The 17,626-nt window shown below is 41.3% G+C and overlaps 1 protein-coding gene across 50 annotated transcripts in view; it reads right to left on the bottom strand.

Moving 5' to 3' along the window:
- The window catches only part of TTLL5 (tubulin tyrosine ligase like 5), a 316,623-nt gene that overhangs the window by 55,833 nt on the left and 243,164 nt on the right, over nt 1-17,626 (bottom strand). The gene's annotated exons all lie outside the window — the stretch shown is intronic.

Genomic DNA, 17,626 nt, shown 5'->3' on the forward strand with positions numbered 1-17,626 from the left:
TTAAGTTCCTGGTATTGACTTAGACTAATCATAAGTAAAGACGTCAAAAAAAAAAAAGTTTTATGTGCAACAGTGGTTCAACTGGGGGAGGAAGGAGGGGCGGATTTAGGCCTCTATCCCCACCCTCCAGTAAGGGACATTTGGTGATGCTGAGATATTTGTGGTTGTCACAACTGAGGGGCCTGCTGGCATCTAGTGGGTAGAGGCCGGGAATGGTGCTAAGCCTTTCCCACAGTGCCCCTGGAAAGTGCCCCCAAAGAGTATTCTAGTCCAAGATGTCAGCTGTGCCAAGGTTGAGAAACCACATATAGAGGTAGCTCCCCTCACACCAAGTTTTGACAAGAGATAGGACAGAGTATTTTAGATTCTCCAGCACAGGTTCCCCAGCCGCCTGCTTTAGAAGTTCTTTCACTGGCTTGACGCCCTATAGACTATGCCAGGTCCTCCTGCCACAGGCTCTTACAGCTCTGTCATTCTTTCATTGCATTTACCAAAATTATATATTTTTTTCTTTTTAAATTTTTTTCCTTGACTGCATCTCATGGCATGCAGAACTTCTGAGGGGTCAAACCTGCATGCCCTGCAGTGGAAGCATGAAGGCTTAGCCTCTGGACCACCAGGAAAGCCCCTGCCAAAACCATGGGACTATGGGGTAGCTGTGAGCCTAACATCTGTCATCCTTGCTAGAATGTGAGCTCCATGAAGGCAGAGATTTCTTCAGTCCTACTCACTGTTATACACTTAAAATTTCTAGAAGTAATCTGACCCATTACCCCATAAATACACTTATTTGTTGGGCCTGTCTACCTTGATTTCAGTTGACATGTAAAAATTTTACCTGGGAGAGTCAGTAAACACCCTCTTCCAACAACACAAGAGAAGACTCTATACATGGACATCACCAAATGGTCAATACTGAAATCAGATTGATTATATTCTTTGCAGCTCTACACAGTCAGCAAAAACAACACCAGGAGCTGACTGTGGCTCAGATCATGAACTCCTTATTGCCAAATTTAGACTTAAATTGAAGAAAGTGGGGAAAACTACTAGACCATTCAGGTGTGACCTAAATCAAATCCCTTACGATTATACAGTGGAAGTGAGAAATAGGTTCAAGGGATTAGATCTGATAGACAGAGTGCCTGAAGAACTATGGATGCAGGTTCATGACATTGTACAGGAGGCAGTGATCAAGACCACCCCCAAGAAAAAGAAATGCAAAAAGGCAAAATGGTTGTCTGAGGAGCCTTACAGATAGCTGAGAAAAGAAGAGAAGTGAAAGGTAAAGAAGAAAAGGAAAGATACATCCATTTGAATGCAGAGTTTCAAAGAATAGCAAGGAGAGATTCGAAAGCCTCCCTAAGTGATCAATGCAAAGAAATAGAGGGAAACAAAAGAATGGGAAAGACTACAGATCTCTTCAAGAAAATTAGAGATACCAAGGGAACATTTCATGCAAAGATGGGCACAATAAAGGACAGAAATGTTATGGATCTAACAGAAGCAGAAGATATTAAGAAGAGGAGGCAAGAATACACAGAACTATACAAAAAAGATCTTCATACCCAGATAATCTTGATGGTGTGATCACTCATCTAGAGCCAGACATCCTGGAGTGCAAAGTCAAGTGGGTCTTAGGAAGCATCAAAGCTAGTGGAGGTGATGGAATTCCAGTTGAGCTATTTCAAATCCTAAAAGATGATGCTGTGAAAGTGCTGCACTCAACATGCCAGAAAATTTGAAAAACTCAGAAGTGGCCACAGGTCCGGAAAAGGTCAGCTTTCATTCCAATCCCAAAGAAAGGCAATGCCAAAGAATGTTCAGACTATCGCACAATTGCACTCATTTCACATGCTAGCAGAGTAATGCTCAAAATTCTCCACGCCAGGCTTCAACAGTACATGAACCAAGAACTTCCAGATGTACAAGCTGGGTTTAGAAAAGGCAGAGGAACCAGAGATCAAATCGCCAACATCCATTGGATCATATAGAAAGCAAGAGAATTCAAGAAAAACATCTGATTCATTGACTATGTTAATTAAAGCCTTGGACTGTGTGGATCACAACAAACTGTGGAAAATTCTTCAAGAGATGGGAATACCAGACCACTTCACCTGCTTCCTGAGAAATCTGTATGCAGGTCAGGAAGCAACAGTTAGAGCTGGACATGAAACAACAGACTGGTTCCAAACCGAGAAAAGAATACGTCAAGTCTGTATATTGTCACGCTGCTTATTTAACTTATATGCAAAGTACTTATATGCAATCATGTGAAATTCTGGGCGCATAAGCTAGAATCAAGATTGCCAGGAGGAATATCAACAACCTCAGATATGCAGAGACATCACCCTTGTGGCAGAAAGCAAAGATGAATCAAAGAGCCTCTTGATGGAAACGAAAGAGGAGAGTGAAAATGCTGGCTTAAAACTCAACATTCAAAAATGAAGATTATGACATCCAGTCTCATCACTTCATGGCAAATAGATGGGAAAACAGTAGAAACAGTGACAGACTTAATTTTGGGGGGCTCCAAAATCACTGCAGATCATGATTGTAGCCATAAAATTAAGACACTTGCTCTTGGAAGAAAAGTTATGACCAACCTAGACATCATATTAAAAAGCAGAGATGTTACTTTGCCAACAAAGGTCTGTCTAGTCAAAGCTATGATTTTTCCAGTAGTCATGTATGGATGTGAGTGTTAGACCATAAAGAAGGTTGAACGTTGAAGAATTGATGCTTTTGAACTGTGGTGTTGGAGAAGACTCTTGAGAGTCCCTTGGACTGCAAGAAGATAAAACCAGTCAATCCTAAAAGAAATCAGTCCTGAATATTCATTGGAAGGATTGCTGCTGAAGCTGCAGCTCCAATACTTTGGCCACCTGATGTGAAGAACTGACTCATTGGAAAATACCCTGGTGCTGGGAAAGACTGAAGGCAGGAGATGAAGGGGATGACAGATTGTACAAACTGTATTTTTCCCGGCAATCTTGATTCCAGCTTATGCTTCATCCAGCCCAGCATTTCGCATGATGTACTTTGCATATAAGTTAAATAAGCAGGGTGACAGTATACAGAGATGGTTGGATAGGATCACCAACTTGATGGACATGAGTTTGAGCAAGCTCTGGGAGTTGGTGATGGAAAGGGAAGCCCAGTGTGCTGCAGTCTATGGGGTCATGGAGTCGGACACGACTGAGTGACTGAACTGACATGGGAGAGTCGAGTTCGTGTATACTCAGTTTTTTATCTGTTGAGCAGCATACAACCCAAGCTTTAGGACCTTCACCCAACACTATTTTTCCACTTATTCACTCATGCAAAAATTACCTACTAAGCATTCTCTATGCTCAGTGTCAGTGAGAAGGTAGACACCAGGCAAATACATAGGATACAAACTGTGATAAACGCTAAGAAGGAAAAGCACAAGGCGTTATGAGAGAATACGATGGGGAACCTGATTGAGATGGTGAGCACAGTGGTCCAGGATGGCCTTTCTCAGGAAATCATACTTCAACCAAGTCATAAAGACAGGAGAAGTGGGCATGAACCAAGAGTAGGGAACGGGAAAGAGTTTTTGGCAGAAAAGAAACGGCTATGTAATGATTCTGAGGAAGAAAGGGTCTTCGAATATCCTAATCTTGCTGCTACTGCTGCTGCTAAGTCGCTTCAGTCATGTCCGACACTGTGCGACCCCATAGACAGCAGCCCACCAGGCTCCCCGTCCCTAGGATTCTCCAGGCAAGAGCACTGGAGTGGGTTGCCATTTCCTTCTCCAATGCATGAAAGTGAAAAGTGAAAGTGAAGTCGCTCAGTCCTGTCCGACTCTTAGTGACCCCATGGACTGCAGCCCACTAGGCTCCTCTGTCCAGGGGATTTTCCAGGCAAGAGTACTGGAGTGGGTTGCCATTGCCTTCTCCAATATCCTAATTCTAGGAGCCTTTAAAGACCAGCAGGGCTCACCAAACATCCTTGACAGGAATCACCTGTGGTCACTTGTTAACCACACAGCTTTCCAGACCATTCCCTTGGAGATTCTGATTCAGTGGTCTGAGACAGGCCTTGAAAACTTAGGTTTTTTTTTTACAGCCCCCAGGGGCCTAGGTGATTGGTACCACCAGAGAAGTCAGGGAAACACTGACTGGTGGGTACAGAGCAAGGTGGTATAAGGAGCTCTGGGAGCGCCTGGTAGAGGCTTAGGTGCCAGGTGGTCCCAACACCCCCAATGGAGACAGGCCACTTGAAATCACACTCCAGGATCATGCTGTCTTACAGCCCTTCCCCTGCAGTGAGCTGCGACCTGGGCCCTGCCCACCCCTCTCCACTTCTGAGGACAGGGGAAGCACAGATGCAAGGAGGAGAGGAAGGAGCAGAGGGCTTTCCCTTTTCCAAGCCTTCGCCTTGGAGACCTACATCTGGAATGCTGGTGCATTTTATTTCAGTCCCTCATGGACTCCTGAAAGCCATCCAAAGCACCTGTAAGGCTGATACTTGCTCTTCTAGGTCCAAGTGAGAAACAAAAAGTTTTGGAGGGTCTGGGATGGGCTCTTTCCTTTAAAAAATGTTAAAAATCTAAAGGCCTGTTCATTTGCGTTAGGAGCCACTGAGTCAAGAAAAGTTAAGGGGCTGATCCCAGTGTCATGGAGGAAGCCCTGAGTGTAGCAGTAGAAAGGCAAGTGGGCAGGCAGAAACGTGGAGGCAGTAAGAGAAACAAAGCAGGGGACAGAGGGCTACTCGGGAGACGACTCCCTGGGGTTTAGGGCTAGTGCGTTCTCTTTCTCTGCTCCTCTCTGCAATTTCTACCCTACACTTCATCTTTATAGGCTGCCTGCTGGCCTCACCCAAGATCTCCTGCCCCTGTCCCCTCTGTACCCAGTTCCACCCACCTTTCCATCCTCCTCCTTCCATCAGCCCCCCACCACAGGCGTCAGGAGAATATTTCTAAAGTTCAGCCAGGCTTCCCTGGTGGCTCCGTGGTAAAGAACTGCCTGTCAATGTAGGAGACACAGGTTCGATCCCTGGGTCAGGAAGATCCCCAGGAGAAGGAAATGGCAACCCACTCCGGTATTCTTGCCTGAGAAATCCCATGAACAGAGGAGCCTGGCAGGCTACAGTCCATAGGGTCACAAAGAGTTTCAGACACGACTTAGCGACTAAACAACTACTGTTTCTCACATGAGGTCCCCTTCTCCCCAGTGGAGGAGAAATATGTCCATAGACATCCAAGTGGAAGCATAGAGTAAGTTTTCCCATGGAAATGCTGTATACAAAATGGTTTGGGTTTATGTTATCACAACTTTAGGCACATGAGGGGTAAACAGGCTTTTGTTGTGATTATAATATCACTTCCTTGGAAAATACATTTCAACTTCTGGACAACCCACTCCTAAATGAGACAAACACTGCTTGTCTAGAGCCTGCATGTTAACTTGCACTTGCTGATCTGATGATTCTTTGCTGTTTTCATAGGGAGTACTTGTATTTTAGGAAATATTTACATAGGAAGGTAAGTATATGTTCCCTCGGTTCTTTCTAAGTTAATCACTGGGCTTTAACATTAAGATAACAGGACCTATCTCATAACATTGTTAAGAATTAAATAAGATGGTGGATGTAAAGTACATCTTAGTACAGTGTCAGGCATCACACTTAGGGCTAAATAAACATTAATTATTAATATAGTAGCATTATTTTTACTTAGGAATACATGGATCACAGCCTTGTCATGGTGAAGGGGCTTGTGTAACTCAATGAAGCTGTAAGCCATGCCATGTAGAGACACCCAAGACATGGGTCATGGTGGAGAGTTCTGACAAAATGTGGTCCACTGGAGGAGAGAATGGCAAACCACTCCAGTATTCTTGCTGTGAGAACCCCACGAACGGTAGGAAGAGGCAAAAAATTATGACACTGAAAGATAAGCCCTCCAGGTGGGAAGGTGTACAATATGCTACTGGGGAAGAGTGGATAGCAATTACTAATAGCTCCAGGAAGAACGAAGAGGCTGAGCCAAAGCAGAAATGATGCTCAGTTGTGGATGTGTTTGGTGGTAAAAGTAAAGTCCAGTGCTGTAAAAAACAATATTGCATAGGAACCTGGAATGTTAGGTTCATGAATCATAAATTCCAAGTGGTCAAGCAGGAGATGGCAAGAGTGAACATCGACGTCTTAGGAATCAGTGAACTAAAATGGACAGGAATGGGTGAATTTAATTCAAATGACCATTATATCTACTACTGTGGGCAAGAATTCCTTAGAAGAAATGGAGTAGCCCTCATAGTCAACAAAAACATCTGAAATGCAGTACTTGGATGTAATCTCAAAAACAACAGAAGGTTCTTGCTTCAGTTCCAAGACAAACCTTTCAGCCTGACAGTAATCCACTGTCTATGTTCCATCCTCTAATGCTGAAGAAGCTGAAGTTGACTGGTTCTATGAAGACTTAGATCTTGAGCTTCTTATTGCAAAATTCAGGCTTAGATTGAAGGAAGTAGGGAAAGTAGGGGAAAAAAGACCTAAACCAAATCCCTTATGATTATACAGTGGCGGTGATGAATAGATTAAAGGGATTAGATCTGCCAGACAGTGCCTGAAGAACTGTGGGTGGAGGTTCGTACCATTGTACAAGACGCAATGACCAAAATAATCGCAAAGAAAAAGAAAAGAATGTAAGGAGGTAAAGTGGTTGTCTGAACAGGCTTTACAGATATCTGAGAAAAGAAGAGAAAGGCAAGGAAGAAAGGGAAAGATACACCCAACTGAATGCAGAGTTTCAGAGAATAGCAAGGAGAGATAAGAAAGCCTTCTTAAGTGAACAATGCAAAGAAATAGAGGAAAACAACAGAATGGGAAAGACAGAAATCTCTTCAAGAAAACTGAATATATCAAGGAACATTTCATACAAGGATGGTCACAATAAAGGACAGAAATGATAAGGACCTAACAGAAGCAGAAGAGATTAAGAAGAGGTGGCAAGAATACACAGAAGAACAATACAAAAAAAGTCTTAATGACCCAGATTACCATGATGGTGTGGTCACTCCCCTAATGTCAGACATCCTGGAGTGTGAAGTCAGTGGGCATTAGGAAGCAGCTAGTGGATGTAATGGAATTCCAGATGAATTATTTCAAATCCTAAAAGATGATGCTGTTAAAGTGCTGCACTCGATATGTCAGCAAATTTAGAAAACTCAGCAGTGGCCACAGGACCGGAAAGGTCAGTTTTCATTCCAACCCCAAAGAGGAGCAATGCCAAAGAATCTTCAAACTACTGTAAAATTGTGCTCATTTCACATGCTGGTAAGGTAATGCTCAAATCCTTCAAGTTAGGCTTCAGCAGTACATGAACCAAGAAGTTCCAGATGGCCAAGCTGGGTTTAGGAAAGGCATAGGAACCAGAGATCAAATTGCCAACATTTGTTGGATCATATGGAAAGCAAGAGAATTCCAGAAAAACATCTACTTCTGTTTCACTGACTATGCTAAAGCCTTTGACTATGTGGACTACAACAAACTGTAGAAAATTCTTAAAGAGATGAGAATACCAGACCACCTTACTTGGCTCCTGAGAAACCTGTACGGGAGGTCCAGTTAGAGCTGAACATGGAACAACAGACTGGTTCTAAATTGGGAAAAGAGTATGCCAAGGCTGTTCACCCTACTTATTTAACTTCTATGCAGAGTATATAATACAAAATGCTGGGCTAGATGAATCACAGTTGGAATCAAGACTGCTGGGAGAAATATCAGCAACCTGAGATATGCAGATGATACCTGTCTAATGAGAGAAAGTGAACAGGAACTAAAGGGCCTCTTGATGAGGGTGAAAGAGGAGAGTGAAAAGTTGGCTTAAAACTCAACATTCAAAAACTAAGATCATGGCATCCAGTCCCATAATTTCATGGCAAGTAGAAGGGGAAAAAGTGAAAGCAGTGACAGATTTTATTTTCTTGGGTTCCAAAATCACTACAGATGGTGGCTACAGCCATGAAATTAAAAGACACTTGCTTCTTGAAAGGAAAGCTATGACAAACATAAAGAGCATATTAAAAAGCAGAGGCGTCACTTTGCTGACAAAGGTCGGCATAGCCAAAGCTACGGTCTTTCTAGTAGTCCTATGTGGATGTGAGAGTTGGACCATAAAGAAGGCTGAGTGTTGAAGAATTGATGCTTTTGAACTGTGGTGTTGGAGAAGACTCTTGAGAGTCCCTTGGACCACAAGGAGATCAAACCAGTCAATCTTTAAGGAAATTAACCCTGAATATTCATTGGAAGGACTGGTGCTGAAGCTGAAGCTCCAATACTTTGGCCATCTGAATAGAAGAAATGACTCATTGGAAAAGACTCTGCGGGTAGGAAAGATTGAAGGCAAAAGGAGAAGGGGGCAGCAGAGGATAAGATGGTTAGACAGCATCACGGACACAACGGACATGAATTTGAGCAAACTCCAGCAGACATTAAAAGACAGGGAAGCCTGCTGTGCTGTAGTCCATGGGGTCACAAAGAGTCAGAGTTAACTCAGGGACTGAAGAACCACAGGAATATCAACAGTCTTTGCATTTACTATGGGCCTATCCATATGAAGAAGCATTTAAAAAATATGATTCATTTGGCTGTCATGTCTCAGGTATGGCATGGGGAATCTCCATCGAGCATGTGCACTCCAGATTACAGGCTCGGTAGTTGTGGTATGAGGGCTTAGTTGCCTCACAACATGTGGATCTTAGTTCCCCATCAGGGATCCCACCCTGCATTTAAAGGCAGATTTTTAACCACTGGATCACCAGGGAAGTCCCCTACATGAAGAAATATTAAGTTGGATGACTCACTGATTCTAATTCAGCATGGATTATTAGTGCTAAACTGTAGAAGAATGACCATGAGATGTTCAGAACCTGCAACTTAACAGCAATTCACTATTAAAGTCAAAAGGTAATTGTTGGTAACTTATGAGGCAGAAATTAAAATTAGTCAAAATTACTTTCAAACTCTCTTTGGAAGACAGGTCTCATTTGAGACTGAGAAGCAGTCTCAATAAATCTAACATAGGACTTCCCAATCTCCTGAGAAACCTGTATGTAGGTCAAGAAACAATGGTTAGAACTGGACACAGAACAACAGACTGGTTCAAAATTGAGAAAGGAGTACAACAAGGCTGTATATTGTCACCCTGTTCATTTAGCTTATATGCAGAGTACATCATGCAAAATGCTGGGCTGGATGAATCACAAATGCTATAGTTGAAACCAAGGAGAGCGTGAGGGACGACTGATTCTGCAGTGTTCCTCAACTGTTATTCCTGGAAATGGTGAAAGTTCTGGAGATGGAAGAAGAGTTAGACGTGGGCTTACTACAATCTCAGCTGCAGTAACTGGCCTAGTTCAGACCCTTCTCTGCAGATGAACTGTCTATAATTATCAAAAACTGCTGAAGGGCAAGATTCCTGATGAACTGAGCCACCTCAAAAAAGCGAAATAAGATAGGTGCCTACATTAGTAGCAATGATGAATTAGAAGAACTCTATTAACGGTGACATCTCAACATAGAAAGGAACTTTCCTTGGGACATATTCAAAGTTAGTACCTAAGAGTTCCTCAAATATTAGATATATACCTTCTAACCCAGAATTCGATTCACTTGCTCCATTTCTTTCTACTCTTTTTGCCTCTTCCATTTTCCTGAGGTCTAAGAAAGATCCTGGCACTGAGGGGAACAGGCCTTTCAAAGATGCTGTTCAATAATACATTGCAAACAAACAGTGTCTCTGTAAGTGGAAATATGTCTGCATTTATTATTTTGAGAGATTTCTTCTAGGGCAAGTCTCTACTTAGGGAATAGCGAAGTTGTTCAGTAGTGTCCGACTCTTCACGACTCCAAGGACTGTAGCCTACCATGCTCCTCAGTCCATGGAATTTTCCAGGCAAGAATACTGGAGTGGGTTGCCATTTCCTTCTCCAGGGGATCCTCCCAACCCAGGGATCGAACCCAGGTCTCTGCATTGCAGGCAGACTCTTTACCCTCTGAGCCACCAGGGAAGCCCATTTAGGGAATAGAAGATGATTAAATGGGTGGCTAGGAGTTCCACCACCATTAAGATCACATCATATAGCAGGCCTACGTAAAATGCCATCACCAAGGAGGGTTATAATGGGTAAAATCCCCGTTATCCATTTTGCTGGTGAGGGTGACTCTGTATTTCCTTTATTTGTGGTTTCCTCTCCCTGCCTCCGACCATTATTTTGATCGGTGGAAACTTTTCCTGAAAGTGATATTCTTTCTTTAAGATCTGTTTTGATCATTACTTCACAAGGTTGACTGTGGTCTGGTGCTATATTTCAAGACTTTCCACATCTCTAACGTAGAGGTACTAGTTTTCTATTTCAATGGTTTAGTGAAAGTCTATCTTGGATTCAAGCCACCATGTTAGGAATGACCTTTCCATAGAAGGGAGGACCCACAAAAGGAAAACGCTCAAGATTTTACAGAAAGAGTAGAGTTAGAAATGCTGATCTTGCCAGGGCTGTGGCAAACAGCTGTGGTGGCATTTATCAAGGTCCTGAAAAGAAACATCCTCAAACTTGATAAATTTTATAAAATATTGGTGACCAACACTTTAAATTCTCAAAGGACAGAAGAAATCCTAAGATGCAAATTAGGTTAAAGAATTGAATTCCACCTCTCCCACCTCCCGCCAAAAGACTTCAACTTTGCTTAGCAAACATTTCACACAGATTAGTTATCTTCTAATTCTCCATACAATATATCTATGTGCAGATAGGTGTATGTGTAATCCTGATTGAGGCACTGTTCTCCCACATGCCAGGTTGTTCTAAGTGATTTCTGTATTTTTATTATTTGATTTTGGTTAATTTACTGTTGTTTCATTTATAGCGTTTCAAGTTAAATGACTAACTCATTGATTTTCAAGCTTTCATATCTTTGGAATAAATGTATTTAAGGTTATAAGCTTACTTTAGAGTGCAGTTTTGACTATCCCACAAATCTGATATGTCATACTTTCATGGCCATTCAGTTCTAATGATTATTATTTTTGTTATGATTACCTCTTTAATAACTATTATATACTTTATTTTAAAAAACTTCTAAACACATGGGCCTTTAAAAAAACTATTATTTCTAAATTAAGTATAATTATAAATTATATATGTAATTCTTCTCAAGTGGCTCAGTGGTAAAGAATCCGCCTGCCAATGTAGAAGACGCGGGTTCGATACCTGGTCTGGGAAGATCCCCTGGAGAAGGAAATTGCAACCCACTCCAGTATTCTTGCCTGAGAACCCCACAGACAGAGAAGCCTGGTGGACTACAGTCCCTGGGAGGAGTTGCAAAAGAGTTGAACACGACTTAGCGACTGAACAGAGAGAGAGAGACAGAGAGATTATAAAGTGTGATACTGCTATTTTGAAATAGGTGGAGCCTTCATTTATGACACAGTATGTACTGAAATTTCGTAAATATTCCACGTATACTTTACTTATTTTTTTAAATATCTGTTTATTTGGCTGCACCAGGTCTTAGTTGCAGCAAGCAGAATTTTTAGTTGCAACAGGAGACTCTCGGTGCAGCTTGTGGTGTCTAGTTCCCCGACCAGGGATTGAACCTGGGCTGCTTGCACTGGGAGCACAGAGTCTTAGCCACTGGACCACCGGGGAAGTCCTCCACACATACTTTAAAAGAATGTATATTATCCCTTTTGGGCCCAAGAGACGATGCATAGCTATTCATATTTTCCCATGAGTAGTGACTCATAAGGGGTGTTTGTAAAATTAATTTAGGGGACACAATCAGCATTTTTAAAAGTATTATGTGAAACTTCAACTTCATACATATATAGATATTTTTACTGGGTTGCATATAAAATGTATTTTTAAATTATGAGTGGTTGTCAAAAAGGTTAAAAGCCACTTATTAAAGCAAACAGTTAATTCTGTATTTCAAGTATTCAAAATCCTCAGAAATTTTTGAGTTACTTATCAGTTACCAATAGAAGTATATTTAAATAAATCACTCACTATGATAATTTGTGAATTTCTCTTAGATAATTTGCTAGCTTTTTATTTATATTTTTTGATTTATACACTTTGAAGTTATGTTAAGTGCATACAAGTGCTTTTCTTTATCCCTACCAGTGCTTTTTGTTTAATTTCCTTTTCCTATGGCTATCCAAGGAATTTCAGAAACAACATCTACTTCTGCTTGACTACTCAACAGCCTTTGTCTGTGGATCACAACAAACTGTAGAAAATTCTTAAAGAGATGGGAATACCAGACCACCGTACCTGCCTCCTGAGAAACCTGGATGTGGGTCAAGAAGAAACAGTCAGAACCTTACATGGGAACAACTGAAGGTACAAAATTGGGAAAGGAGTAAGCCAAGGCTGTATACTGTCACCCTGTGTATTTAACTTAAGTGCAAAGTACATAATGTGAAATGCCATACTGAATGAAGCACAAGCGGGAATCAAGACTGCCAGGAGAAACATCAACCTGAGATATGCAGATGACACCAGTCTAACGGCAGAAAGCGAAGGGGAACTAAACAGCCTCTTGATGAGGGCGAAAGAGAAGAGTGAAAAAGCTGGCTTAAAACTCAACATTCAAAAAACTAAGATCATACCACTGGTCCCATCACTTCATGGCAAATAGAAGGGGAAAAAGTGGAAGCAGTGACAGATTTTATTTTCTTGGGCTCCAAAATCACAGTGGTGACTACAGCCGTGAAATTAAAAGATGCTTGCTCTTTGGGAGGAAAGCCATGACAAACCTAGATAGTATATTAAAAAGCAGAGACATCACTTTTCTGACACAGGTCCACATAGTCAAAGCTATGGTTTTTCCAGTAGTAATGTATGTATGTGAGACCATAAAGACCATAAAGAAGGCTGAGCGCCGAAGAATTGATGCTTTTGAATTGTGCTGGAGAAGACTCTTAAGAGTCCCTTGGACTACCAAGAGATCAAACCAGTCAGTCTTAAAGGAAATCAACCGTCAACAGTCATTGGAAGGACTGATGCTGACGTGGAAGCTCCAGTACTTGACATCTGATGAGAAGAGATGACTCATTGGAAAAGACCCTGATGCTAGGAAAGACTGAATGCGAAAGGAGAAGGCAGCGGGAGAGGATGAGATATCAGATGGCATCACTGACTAAATGGACATGAACCTGAGCAAACTCCAGGGGATAGTGAAGGACAGGGAGGCCCGGCTGGAGTCCACGGGGCGGCAAAGCTGGACAGACTTGGCAACTGAGCCACAGCAGACAGTTCTCATTCTAATTAGTACTGCATGGCTTATCTCTTTCCAATCTTTTACCTTTCTGAGACTTTCCTTTCGATATATCTTTTAAGCAGCCTATAACTGCATGTTTTAAAAATCAGAATTAGATAATATATCTTTTAATAGAAGAGTATAATCTGTTAACATTCATTGGGATTACTCATGTGTTTTATTTTATCTTAGTTTTAATTTTCCACTTATTATCTTTTTCCTTTGCTTTTTTCCCCATTTCCTGCCTCCCACTGGATTCATAAAGTTTCTACATTCCCCTCTCTCCCCCTCTGTTGGTTTGAAAGCAGCAGACTGTATATGTATTACTTAGCTTCTATTTTCTAAGAAAGTCTAAAGCTATTCAGTACTTCCATCTTGCCCTTGAACTTGACACAGATGTGTTCACACATTTACTGTCCACTGAATACTCTTGTCCTCGAATCCTGTTGTTGTCATAAACGTGTTTAATCCTTTTAAGAAAACCAACAATTATTTTTATAGTTGTTAATGTGTACAGACATTTCACAGTTTTTGTACTTCATTATTTCATGTTATTCTGTGTTCACATTTATCTTCACTAATTTTTTCAGTGAGGGCCATGGGTATACTCTTAGACTTCGAATATCTCAAATTATTATTTTTTGCCTTCTTTCTTGAATGATAATTTAGCTATATATAGAATTCTAGACTGCAAGTTACTTTACCTCAACACTTTCAAGCTATTAGCTCTTGTCTTCTGCCACTTATTACTTCTGAAGAGAAGGTTGCTGCTATTCTCTTTTTCTTTGTAGTTAAAAGTAGGTTTCTTTCAGGTAATACATTAGACTACCCACTTATGCTTGATGGTCTGCACTTTCTATGCAGACACACTATGATGTCGCTAGAGGTACATTTATTTTGGTGCAAAGAATGATTTTTTTAGGTGAAGACCCATATCTTTAGCTGAAAATTCTGTTATTATTTTTTATAAGTATTGCTTGTTCACCTATCCTTTGGCTCTCTCTTCTGATATTCCTATTAGACTCACATGTCATATTCCACAAGATATGGCTAGATACATGATCAAATATGTCTCACCATTCAAAACATTAATTTCATCTGTGAGGAATTCATGGTTCAGGTTTGATTCTGCAGGCAATCTTTCTTAATATTAGATTTATTCCTGTGTTCTACAGTTCTGGTTTGCAGGCTCAGTTTGAATAGGAATCACTTTCCCCCTTTGTCTCTCCACTTGTTCATCCCTCCCTGTCGGAAGACTTCACAGTTGCCTCCACCCAGTCCCCCTGACTCCAATCTAGAACCAGATTTTACAGTGGTATTTTGGTGCCTCTGCCACAGAGATGAATAGAAATTCAGAAGGCATTTCATTATCTTTCTAACTCTGAGGCTCATGGCCTCACGTAAAGACGGAGCCTCAGCCAGTGGGTCCATGTCTGCTTTATCAGTCTCCTACAGACGGGGCCCATAGCATTCTTTAGCTCAGGATTTTCCAAGTGTGGTATACTGACATTTTGGACCAGATAATTCTTCACTATGGGAAACTGTCCTACGCTTCGCAGGATACCTTTTTTAGTTTTTTTAGTACCACCGCTAGACTCTACTCAGTACATGCCAGCAGCAACACCCCTCCCCCAACTCACAACCAATGACTCCAACACTGCCAAATGCCCTCTGGGGGCAGTATCATCTCCAGCTGAAAAACTCGCTCTTTTGTGTTCTATGAATGAGTCTCGCCTCTTGGGTAGGGCACCCTCAGGCCCCAATATGCCACGGGAGCTGAGGTCCAGGCTGCCACTGCCTGCTTCCACAGCAGGGCTCACAAAGCTTGTTGCTTCAGCCTCATTCACTGATTGCTATTTGTTGCAAGTACACTTTGGGGCCATGGAGATGCTTCCCTTGTTTCTTTTTTCTTCTTTAAGCTGTTTATCTATCACTGCTGTGTTTGAAGCAGAGGGGGAATACTAAGCATAAACTTATGGAGCCAACTTAACTGGAAGTCAGCAAGTCCAAATCTAATCATTAGTTTTGTTTGAAACTAAACCTTCACCTTCAATAGTCATCAGAGTTATTAGTGTTCAGGAAATCAGAATGTGTGTGGCTTTCCATAGCCTGGTTAGCTAGAGCCATATCACACTTATGAACATCAGTTTAGTAACAACAAAAATGAGATTTAACAGGGAATAGTAACAGCAGCAGAAATTACAAACCACACCAACCAGCATGCAACGGACACTTACTATATGTCAGGGAAACACATGATCTCCTTTAAACCCAAGAACAACTCCATGATGTAGATAATATCTTACAGATAACAAAACAGAAGCTTAGAGATATCTCTAAATTACAGTCAATTAAGTGAAGGAGCCAGGATTCAAATCTAATTTCAAATCTTGGGCTATTAGCAGTTGTACTCCACAGCCTCCCATACTCTCCGTGGTCTAAATGATTAATGAAGAGATCTTTGTTACTTAGGGTCCCTGATGCATTCACCCTGATGGAAAATACTAAGTCGCCACTATCTCCACCTTCACCACCACCTCCTCCACTACCATTTCCTGAGAACTTATCATGAATATAAGTTCTATCAGGGGCTGGGGACCGAAATTCTCTCCTCTCAAAATCGATCTTCACGAATACAGGGCTCATGTCTGTCTTGTCCACCGGTGTTATCACCAGCATCCAGAGCAATGCATAGCAATGGACATTCAATATTTATATGATAAAAGGACAAAGACAAGACATTTGTCCCTAATAGAAAGCAGAACACATAGGAAAAGGAAAAATAAGACAAGGACGCAGATAGCAGAGCCAGCTGAGGAGTTGACAATGGGGCAGTTGGTCAAGCTACATCAAGGGGATAAACTAGAACCTGATCTTGAATAAAAGGCAGGACTTCGACTGAAGATGGAGAAGGGCATTCTGTGCAGGGCGCATGACACGGGCAGGTAGGAGCAATGAATGGAGCCGAGCAGACTAGAGACAGGATGGAGAATATACCGTAGAGGGCTTCAATGTCCAGAGTAAGGACTCTCAACTTTATCTTGCAGGCAACTGGACGCCTCCAGAGAGTGCAGAAGAAAGGTTCAAAGAACTACTTTAGAGACGATATTTTAAAATTGCTTCCTAGGCCTATGCGTGTACCCTATTTCTTGAAGTACCTATTTGGAGAGTTTAAAAACTTCTACTGTGTTCCACTTGGGTTTTCTTTTTATTCAAGAACCAATTTTGAGAGTCCCCATTTTTCAAAATATTATCTTTCATCCAGTTTTGAAAATTTAGTAGCCTATAACTATGTGCAGTGCTCTCCTGATTTTTCCATCTCCCCTATATCTACTTTTTTAAACTTTTATTAATTATCTTATCTTTCTGGCAGAACTGTGTGAAAATTATTTTCTGCTTTCCTGTCCCCCTACCCTGAACTAAAAAATGTTTTGGGTTTAGCTAATTTTGCTGCTTGTTTTCAGTTTATATTGCTTTCTTCTTGATTTCCTTTGATCTGTTTTTCTTAGCTTTGTTTTATTGACCCTTTTCTAGCTTTTAGAGATGGAAGCTTAGTTTAGGTATGACAAATATGTGGCTTGCATAGTCACCACTCTCAACATCAGACATTACTAATCCATCACAGCACTCTTTCCTGCTGAGCTCAGAGAAGTCCTCAATTCTCTTTAACATGACACTGCTGTAATGAGTTGAAACCAGTTTATTGGTTGAAGCTAATTTGCCATTTGTATCTTGGTTAATACCTTTACAATCTTTCCATATTTAACACAAAATAATTATGAGTTTAGCTTTAAGCACACTGTTGCCTACATTTCAAACATAAGTTTGATATATGTAATTCATTTTTTACCTTTAAAAGTTATTTCAGCTTTATTGACTTGACAAAATTATAAGTTATTCAAAGTACATTGAGGTGATTCGGCATATATACTGCAGAAGGATTCCCCCATCTAGTTATTTAACACATGTATCACCTCACGTAGGGCTTCCCAGGTGATGCTAGCAGTAAAGAACCCGTCTGCCAATGCAGGAGATGTAAGGGGTGGGTTTGATCCCTGGGTCGGGAAGATTCCCTAGAGGAGAGCATGACAACCTGGTCCAGTATTCTTGCCTGGAGAATCCCATGGACAGAGGAGCCTGGTGGGCTACAGTCCACAGGGTTCCAAAGAGTCAGACACAAGTGAAGTGACTTAGTACACACACATCACCTTACATATTTACCTTTTTCTTTCCCTTTCTCTTTCTTCTTTTTGGTGAGAACATTTAAGTTCTACTCTCTTGGAAAACTTCAGTGTCTAGAATGGGCTTTTCTGTCTTGTTTTGATATGTACAATTC

The sequence above is a fragment of the Bos grunniens genome, chromosome 10 (genome assembly GCF_055505025.1).
Source record: "Bos grunniens cultivar Pamir isolate PY7600 chromosome 10, Bosgru_T2T1.0, whole genome shotgun sequence".
NCBI classification, from domain to species: domain Eukaryota; kingdom Metazoa; phylum Chordata; class Mammalia; order Artiodactyla; family Bovidae; genus Bos; species Bos grunniens.